Below are 9,201 nucleotides of genomic sequence, written 5' to 3'. Positions count from 1 at the left end.
AAGTTGTTGAAAGATAGGTGGTGAAACTCACATCGCAATAACAGATCAAAAATTGAAACATACAGAGTAAAAACCCACATTGTCACACCAGAAATTCACGGTTACGAAGAGAAGCTGACTCTCTCCTCCCAGGCACTGACAGGTACAAAAGAAAACACGCACTAACATTCCAGGAAATGAAAGGCTGCATTTGCTGACAATGCCACCACTAAGTGGCGCTGCATCAGCACATGTGCAAAAGCAGCCTGTTCAAATAAAACGTCCCAGTCAGCGACGTTCTGGCAGCTGCCAGGACCGAAGATGGCGCTGCTCAAATAATCACACAAAGGCAATGTAAAGCAAAACAAAGGCCATGTGTTTACATGGCAGCAGGGAATGGCCAGAGAGATCAGGCGGGGGAGAATGTCCGGAGAGAGCGGGGAGGAGGAGGAGAGCACACCCACGGCCACCAAGGTCTTCGGCCGCTCCCTCCCCACTTCCCCCACGCTCTCTACTTGCTTCCCCCACACTCTCTCCCCGCTTCCCCCACGCTCTCTACTTGCTTCCCACCCCTCTCCCCGCCCTCTCCCCTCACTTCCCCCGCTATGTCCCCCCACCCTCTCCAACCCCCACTTCCCCCGCCCTCTCCTTCTGTTAAGCTATTCCGTGACCTTGTCCTATCAATACCTTCTCCTTTGTTATCTCTTGCCCCACCCCCACTTTACTTGCTTAAAATCCTTTACATTTCTTATATCTGCCAGTTCTGAAGAAGGGTCACTGACCTGAAATGTTAACTCTGCTTCTCTCTCCACAGATGCTGCCAGACCTGCTCAGTTTTTCCAGCACTTTCTGTTTTTATCATCGATTTTCTTCTTTTTTACTTTGCTGATGTCTTTGAATAATTGTGGATCCTTCTTCAGGGTGTCTTCTTTCACCAGGTCGTTCTGACCTCTGATGATGTTGATCGCAATCAGCTTCAATTTGCTGATAGTTTTGGAACTGAGCAGATTTCCTTTGCTTGATTCTACAACATGGAACTCAGTCTGACATGTGGACCCATGGGAGGATTTAAAAGTAACTTGGATGATCCCTAGTGGATCCCTAGTGGAGGAGTATCTGATCCATGGGAACCCAGGTTCAATCCCGGGTTTCAGCAATTCTGCTTCCTTATGCGTCCCTTGCCTTGGTTCTGATTTTCCAGTTGCACAATTTACTTTGAAATTATTTACCAAGCACCAGTGGATTGAATTTGAGAAACAACACAGAGTTATTTACAGCACAGAAGGTGGTCCTTTGGCCCATCATGTCCATGCTGGCTCTCCCTGGAGCAATCTAGTCAGTTCCACTCACCAGCTCGATCCCTTTCCTCCTGCAAGTTTCTTTCCTTCAAGTATCCATCCAATTTCCTTTTCAAATCATTGATTGTCTCTGCTTCCACCACACTCGTGGGCCAAGTCATTACCACCCACAACAGAAAAAAGTTCCACCTCATCAAGGATGCGAAATATTTATATCTTCTATATTTAGCTTATTCTCTATTTCTATGAGAATAGACTGGCAGTCAACATGAAAAGGAACCCAAAAATCTTTGAGCAGCATGTAAATGATAAGTGGGTAGTAAGAGGTAGAGTGCGGCCGATTAGGGACAAAGAGGGTAATATATGCTTGGAAGTGCAGGGCAATGTTAATCTACTTAATGAGTACTTTGTATCAGTGATCACTAAGGAAGTGGAATTGGACAAAATATCAGTGGAAGTGAAGAGAGTAGAGGCAATGGAGAGGGTACAAATTGAGAGAGGGAGGTACTAAAAAGGCGGAGCAAAGCGGCACCACAAAGTGCTTCGTGATAATATCCAGGGCATCACTAAACCAGCAATCCGCCGCCTGGCTCGCCGCGGCGGGGTCAAGCGGATCTCAGGTTTGATCTATGAGGAGACTCGCGGGGTGTTGAAGATTTTCCTGGAGAATGTGATCAGGGATGCGGTCACCTACACTGAGCACGCCAAGCGCAAGACGGTCACTGCCATGGATGTGGTGTACGTTCTGAAACAGTAGGGCCGCACTCCACGGATTCGGCGGCTGAACAACTCGACCCTTTCCAGCAAACACACAACAAAGGCTCTTCTAAGAGCCACCCACCGCCTCACACAGAGAGAGCAGTGACCTGGAAACGGGAGCTGGGATAGGCTGTTCAGAACTGACTGGAATAAATCTGTGCTGCATTCGGGAATAAAACTGGAATCCCCGAATTTGACATTTCACTTGCAGCAAGGATGTGCAGTGGATTTGATTTTCTAAACGGGCTGTGTAAACAGTGCCTGAGGTTCCACAGTTAGTTATTTCCCCAGTCGACACATGCCCTCAGTGAAATGCCACACCTTCTTCTTTGGCCTCCTTGTCTCGAGAGACAATGGGTAAGCGCCTGGAGGTGGTCAGTGGTTTGTGGAGCTGTGCCTGGAGTGGCTATAAAGACCAATTCGAGAGTGATAGACTCTTCCACAGGTGCTGCAGATAAAATTGGTTGTCAGGGCTGTTACGCAGTTGGCTCTCCCCTTGCGCTTCTGTCTTTTTTCCTGCCAACTGCTAAGTCTCTTCAACTCGCCGCACTATAGCCCCGCCTTTATGGCTGCCCGCCAGCTCTGGCGATCACTGGCAACTGACTCCCATGACTTGTGATCAATGTCACAGAACTTCATGTCGCATTTGCAGACGTCTTTAAAGTGGAGACATGGATGGCCGGTGGGTCTGATACCAGTGGCGAGCTCGCTGGACAATGTGTCCTTGGGGATCCTGCCATCTTCCATGCGGCTCACATGGCCAAGCCATCTCAGGCGCCGCTGGCTCGGTCGGGCCTATAAGCTGGGGATGTTGGTCACCTCGAGGACTTCTGTGTTAGAGATACGGTCCTGCCACCTGATGCCAAGGATTCTCCGGAAGCAGCGAAAATGGAATGAATTGAGGCGTCGCTCTTGGCTGACATATGTTGTCCAGGCCTCGCTGCTGTAGAGCAAGATACTGAGGACTCAGGCTTGATACACTCGGACTTTTGTGTTCTGTGTCAGTGTGCCATTTTCCTACACTCACTTGGCCAGTCTGGACATAGCAGTGGAAGTCTTTCCCATGCACTTGTTGATTTCTGCATCGAGAGACAGGTTACTGGTGATAGTTGAGCCTAGGTAGGTGAACTCTTGAACCACTTCCAGAGTGTGGTTGCTGATATTAATGGATGGAGCATTTCTGACATCCTGTCCCATGTGTTCGTTTTCTTGAGGCTGATGGTTAGGCCACATTCGTTGCAGGCAGTCGCCAGCCTGTCGATGAGACTCTGCAGACACTCTTCAGTGTGAGATGTTAATGCAGCATTGTCAGCAAGGAGGAGTTCCCTGATGAGGACTTTCCGTACTTTGGTCTTCGCTCTTAGACAGGCAAGGTTGAACAACCTGCCACCTGATCATGTGTGGAGGAAAATTCCTTCTTCTGAAGACTTGAATGCATATGAGAGCAGCAGGGAAAAGATGATCCCAAACAGTGTGGGTGCGAACAGTTCCGGATCCAAAACGTTAACTCTGCTTCTCGTTCCACAGATGCTGCCAGACCTGCTGAGTGGTTCCAGCATTTCTTGTTTTTATTACATTGGTTTAAATTGTCGACCTGGCAGAAAGTTTGAATTCGCAAAAGGCGCCAACTTCAGTGTCGGAAAGAAGTGATTACTGGAAAATCTGTTTAAAGTTGTTCGTAAAATATTTTCCACCAACCTTTAAAAACCTTTGTTTATTCCGCTATTTTCGCCACAAATTCCTGGCGCTATTTTACGCACAGTTTTAACCTGTCATTTTTTTCCCATTTCTTATCTGTAACTGGCGGTAAAAGACTCCATTCAGCAATCCTTAAGGGACCAATAACTCGAACTTGGTGTGGAAAGGAATAAATTAGACTATTGGTAATTCCCTTCACACAGGGATCAGGGGGACAGTGAGAAGCCACTGAAATAGTTGCTTAAACATTTTAAATAGATCCTATTCTGTCCTGTTACTGACATGCTGGAATTAGACAGTAATCAGCCCTTTCACAGAGACTGTGGGTGGCTCTGAAAAGAGCCTTTGGGTTATTAGATGACATTTTGGCCGCTTTCCTTTTTCTGGAAGCTCTGAGCGCTGGTTTTCTTGGGCAGCAGCACGGCCTAGATATTAGGCAGCACCCCGCCCTGTGCGATGATCACTCCTCCCAGCAGCTTGTTGAGCTCCTCGTCGTTGCGGACGGCCAGCTGCAGGTGTCTGGGGATGATGCGGGTCTTCTTGTTGTCCCGGGCCGCGTTACCGGCCAGCTCGAGGATTTCAGCGGTCAGATACTCGAGCACAGCAGCCAGATAGACCGGGGCTCCCGCACCCACACGCTCAGCATAGCTACCCTTTCTCAGGAGCCTGTGAACACGGCCCACCGGGAACTGCAGTCCAGCCCGGGAGAGCGAGACTTGGCCTTGGACCGAGAGTTCCCGCTGGTCTTTCCTCTTCCAGACATTTCCACAATCTCACAAATACTTTCACAAAGAATGGATAACTACCTCAGCATTAAGCATCCACATGGGGTAGACAGGATGGTCAAGCAGTCTGAAATGGTGCATTCAGATCACAACGCTCTCTGGAGGGGTGGGTTTAAATCCCACTTCTGACAAGTTGTGCTTTGACATGACTACAGGCATTTGGGAGCAGTGGTGAAAAACACAGAGCATGAAAGAATTTTGACAAGCAAAATCAAAACGAATTCAAAGATATTTCTTCAATACATGGGAGTAAGAGGCAACAGAGGAAAAAGTAGGGCCCATCAAAGAACTAAAAAGTAACCTATGTGTCAGGGTTGAAGATGTTGGTATGTTTGTTAATGAATACTTTACTGTCTTCACAAATGAGGGGGTGATGCAGACATTATAATTAAGGAGAAGGAGTGTGAAGCATTGGACATGATAAACTGAGGGGGAGAAGAAGTATAAATGGGATGAGCATCCTTGAAAGTGGATAAATCATCAGGGCCGGATGAAATGTACCCCAGGCTGTTAAAAGAAGCCAGTGAGGAAATAGTGGAAGGTCTGACCATCAGTTTCCAATCCCTCACTGGATACAGGTATGATGTCAGAGGATTGGAGGTCTCTACAATAAAAGCAAAATTCTGCAGATGCTGCAAATCTGAAATAAAAACTATTAGTGCTGGAAATCCACAGCAGGTCTGGCAGCATCTGTGGAGAGAGAAACAAAGTTAACATATCTGTTCTGATGAAAAGTCACTGACCTGAAATGTTAACTTTGCTTCTCTCTCCACAGATGCTGCCAGATCTGCTGTGTATTTGCAGTACATTTTGTTTTTATTGCTAACATTGCACCATTCTTGAAAAAGGAAGCAAGACCGAATAATTAAAGGCCAGTCAGCCTAACCTCAATAGTGGGTGAATTATTGGAATTAATTCTGAGAGACAGGATAAACTGTCACTTAGAAAGGCTCAGATTAATCAAGTATCATCAGCATGGATTTGTTAAGGGAAGCTCCTGTCTGACTATCTTGAGTGAATTTTTTGAAGAAGTAACAATGAGGATTGTGAGGGTAGTGCAGTTGATGTGGCCTACATGGATTTTAGCAAGACTTTTGACAAGGTCCCACATGACAAACCGGTTAAAAAAAATAAAAGCACATGGGATCCAGGGGAATGTAGCAAGCTGGACATAAAATAGACTCGGTGGCAGGAAGCAAAAAGGAATTGGGTACGGGTGTTTGTGCAACTCGAGGTCTGTTTCAAGTGGTGTTCCACAGGGCTCAGAACTCGGTTCCCTGCTTTTTGTGATATAAATTAATGATTTGGACATGAATGTAGAGGGCATAATCAAGACGATTGCAGATGACATGAAAATTGTCCGTGTTGTTGATAGCGAGGAGGATAGCTGTACACTGCAGGAAGAAATCAATAGACTGGTCAGGTGGGGAGAATAGTGGCAAATGGTATTCAAATTGGACAAGTGTGAGGTGATGCATTTGGGAGGTCAAAAAGGCAAAGGAATACACAATTAATGGGAGAACACTGAACGGTGTAGAGGAAGTGAGGGACGTTGGAGCGAATGTCCACAGATCCCTGAAGGTAGCAGGACAGGTCAAAAAGGTGGTTCAGCAGGTATATGGAATCCTTTCCTTTATTAGCTGAGGTATAGAATATAAGGGTGATCTGGGTGTCCTTGTCAATAAGTCACTGAAAGCTAACATGCAGGTGCAGCAAGCAATTAGGAAAGCTAATAGTATGTTAGCCTTTATCGCAAGAGGATTTGAGTACGGGAGTCGTGAATTCTTGCTTCAATTGTACAGAAACTTGGTTAGACCGCACTTGGAATACAGTTTTGGTCTCCTTACCTTAGGAAGGATATTATTGCCATGGAGGGAGTTCAACGAAGGTTCATCAGACTTCTTCCAGGGATGGTGGGACTGTTGTATGAAGAAAGGTTGGAGAAACTGGGGCTGTATTCTCTAGAGTTTCAAAGAATGGGAGGTGATCTCATTGAAACCTACAAAATACTTAAACGACAGTCAGGGTAGATGCAGCTAAGATCCCTGGTTGGGGAGCCGAGAACCAAGGGAAGGAATTTCAAAATAAGGGAGTAGCCGCTTCGGACAGAGATGAGGAAAAATTTCTTTACTCAGTGGTTTGTGAATCTTTGGAATTCTCTACCCCAGAGGGCTGTGGAAGCTCAGTCATTGAGTATGTTTAAAGCAGAGATTGACAGATTTCTAAATACAAATGACATAAGGGAATATGAGGAAAGTGTGGGAAAAGGGCATTGAAGTGGACGATCAGCCATGATCACATTGAATGGTGGGGCAGGCTCGATGGGCTGAATGGCCGACTCCTGCTCCTATGTTCCTATGTTCCTAACTCCACATGATCAGCGAGGCACAGCCTCAGGCCGACTTGGTGGGTGGTGCAAACAGATATTACTGCTTCTGATCTTCACCAGAACAGAGAGTGAGATGTAACATTGATCATCAATCAGACTGTGAGAGAATACAACAGAATAAAACACATGGAGAGAAACTGTGGAATAACAAATAGATTTGATTGGAATGTTGAATTCTGATTGGAATGGATAAAACAGCAGATTAAATTGGGATTCTCATTGATCTGGGACAGAAAAGAGAAACTGATGGAAAGAAATGAAGAAGAAAGAAAAGAAAGGATGGAACTGTTCACTTTTTTCAGTTTTTTCACTCACCCATCAAAGCTGGATAAAAAAAGTTGCAAACAACAGAGAATTTCACCAGAAAGGGAGATTAAGTGCTGTCGAAACCTTGGATCGAAGGATGCCCCAACAGATCATTTGTTTAACTGTCTCCTCACTGGGGGATTTCAAGCAGTGAGTAATATTATTCTATACTTTTGTTAAATGAACCCAGAACTGTCACTTGGAGTTAATATCTGTGTTCCGACTCCTGAATTATAAAATTGTGACTTTATCAATATTTTCTGGACACATTTCCAGCTGAAAGAGCTAAGAACTCTTTTCTAATTTACACAATACTATATACACACTCTTCAAGCCTCCTAAGCTGGCATCCTTGGTGCTGCTCTCTCTTCTCCCAAACCTCATCTCATTTGACTGTTACATCATCACTCAGACAGTGGGAGGGGTTGATCCCACTGTCTTCAGCATTAACCCTTTACATCCTTATACTACACTGTCTGTCAGAAAAAAATGGAGAGAGGAAACTTCCTTCATTTATCGAAAAACCAGCTGCTCCCAGTTGAAAATCAACTCAAACCCATCAGCGAGAGAGAGAGACTGTCAGAGAACTTCCTGCATCCAGTCCTGACCCTGTCACACTCAGCAGATGCTCACCCAGACCCCACTCTCATCAACACTGAACATTGTTACCGAGACACTTCAAATACTGTTGAGAAAAGGCAGGAAAGGTCAAAGTTCACAGCTGTTTTGAATAGAACAAAGTTTGATATCTCCTCACCGTTTCTCGGTAACCACATGAGACAATGGTTTTCTTATTTGGTTCCTTTGATTTTTCTTGTTCCTGACTGAGAAATATTCCAAACCTCAGATCAAGCCTTCCACTTGTGTCGTGTCCCAGTCTCAGTTACAAGCAACACATAATGACACACACACTTTGAAACATACAACACGGTCACACTTTCCTTCAGTGAGATTAAGGTCGAGCTTTTTTTCCAGGTTGAATGCAACTGTGAACAAATTTGTATCAAAGAAGTTGCCTTTGAAATATCAGCACTGAATTTTCGTTCGAGGAGGAAGAGCCATTCCAAACTCACATCCTTCACAAAGGCTGTTTTCTCCTGTGAATGAAATTCATCATGAAATTTGAATTCTCAGTTAAAGTTCACAAGACACAGACATAAATGTTGATACGGAAACTTCTCAAGCATATTGCAAATATGAAATAAAGCTCCGCTGGGAATCGAACCCAGGATCTCCTGTTTACAAGACAGGTGCTTTAACCAACTAAGCTACAGAGCCAGATCACAAGTGCTGTTGCAATTGAAATCTGAGGTGGTTACTATTTATTCTCATACCACTTCTCCACAGGTCACAACAAAAATTTTAACTTTTCCCACTTACTGATACAGTCAATCATCTGCTCTATTTTTCCCAGAATAGAAGACACTTAATGAACAACAAAATTATCAGTTTCTTATAGAACAAGTTTTAACTAATCATGAAGTAAAGCATAAACACACAGGTGGAAATTTTAAAAGTTCCCTTTTTACCTTAACCAACATTTAAAGTCCCTTTCTTACCTCAGCTGAACACACGCACACACACATACTGAAAAAAAAGGGATTTTTCTATACAATTCAGGGCTCTGTTAAAGACAATAAAAACACTTGGACTGATTACTTGCTCATTTCTGAATAAAACAGCAGATGAGATATGTTGTTCCAAAATTGACATACAGTCTAATTTCCGAGTACATGGACACAGGTCACTCGGTTCTTTTAGAAGAGTTTATTTAGAGGCGGGGTTGAGAATTAATTTTAGCAGGCTTCCTTCAAAGACAGAATATGAGACGAATTGACACAGTGAACTCCTTAGAGTCTTTTCAAGATTTGCTGCAAAACAAGGCGGGTTGCGGTCTTCTCTCATTCCTTGACACTTCTTCTGGCTAACTTTATCAGCTGCTCACTCCAGAAGCTAAAACACAATGACTGCTACAAACAAAAGCTTG

At 44.6% G+C, this 9,201-nt stretch overlaps 1 non-coding gene across 1 annotated transcript; it reads right to left on the bottom strand.

Moving 5' to 3' along the window:
- Nucleotides 1-8,418: 8,418 nt before the first annotated feature.
- On the bottom strand, nucleotides 8,419-8,492 carry trnat-ugu (transfer RNA threonine (anticodon UGU)). The gene has a single exon. It is a non-coding gene; the product is annotated as a tRNA-Thr (tRNA).
- Between the last annotated feature and the right edge of the window lie 709 nt (nucleotides 8,493-9,201).

This window comes from Heterodontus francisci, unplaced genomic scaffold (genome assembly GCF_036365525.1).
Source record: "Heterodontus francisci isolate sHetFra1 unplaced genomic scaffold, sHetFra1.hap1 HAP1_SCAFFOLD_51_2, whole genome shotgun sequence".
NCBI lineage: Eukaryota > Metazoa > Chordata > Chondrichthyes > Heterodontiformes > Heterodontidae > Heterodontus > Heterodontus francisci.
Note: the sequence above shows the minus strand (reverse complement) of the source record. Positions and strands in the feature narration are given on the sequence as shown.